The sequence below is a fragment of the Trichechus manatus genome, unplaced genomic scaffold (genome assembly GCF_000243295.1).
Source record: "Trichechus manatus latirostris isolate Lorelei unplaced genomic scaffold, TriManLat1.0 scaffold00209, whole genome shotgun sequence".
In the NCBI taxonomy this organism is placed as follows: domain Eukaryota; kingdom Metazoa; phylum Chordata; class Mammalia; order Sirenia; family Trichechidae; genus Trichechus; species Trichechus manatus.
The window spans coordinates 2,452,821-2,453,545 of NW_004444145.1; the positions used below are offsets into that span (position 1 = coordinate 2,452,821).

At 31.7% G+C, this 725-nt stretch overlaps 1 protein-coding gene across 2 annotated transcripts in view; it reads left to right on the plus strand.

Moving 5' to 3' along the window:
- The window catches only part of TMT1A (thiol methyltransferase 1A), a 16,763-nt gene that overhangs the window by 1,224 nt on the left and 14,814 nt on the right, over window positions 1–725 (plus strand). The gene's annotated exons all lie outside the window — the stretch shown is intronic.

Here is a 725-nt window from a genome sequence, read left to right on the forward strand (position 1 = left end):
GATTCCTCCATAAACATTGGAAAAAGTGAAAATTGTGCTACTTCTCTGGAGGGCAATTTGATAATATCAAAATTTAAACTGCACACATTCCTTTATTCAGCAATTCCACTTCTAGGAATTATCCTACAAATGTGCAAAAATTCATCCATATGAAGGATATTCGTTACAGCTGTATCTGTAATAGCACAAACTGGAAATAGCATAAATACCCATCAACAGGAGTACACCGTGACATAGTATATAGGAATACTATACAGTTGCTCAAAAGAATGAAGAAGAGTTATCTATCTTGATAAAAAAAAACAAAAAACCCCAGGATATAATGTTAAATGAAAAAAAGCGGTTAAAGAGCAGAATACTATGTAGAGTATAATCCCATACGTGTGTGGGAGGAAAAGGAGATAGATAGATACATCCATACATTCATATATTCGTAGATACATGGTTACTAATTATTAATTCCTACATAGCAGTAATTTATAGTAGCATCAAGTGATTGAATAAAACATCTAATGGCAAAATGCTACCATGAATTCAGTAATGCTTTTAGATGAATCTGTATTTTCATTAATCATATCATTTACATTTAGATAGCTAGAGATTTTTTTTTTTTTAATGGGAATGATAGACAAACTATTAACGTGGTTCCCTCTGGGGAATGGGACTGGATGCAGGGGAAAAAGGCTGACTCTAATTTTATACCTTTTGTATAGTATATATATATT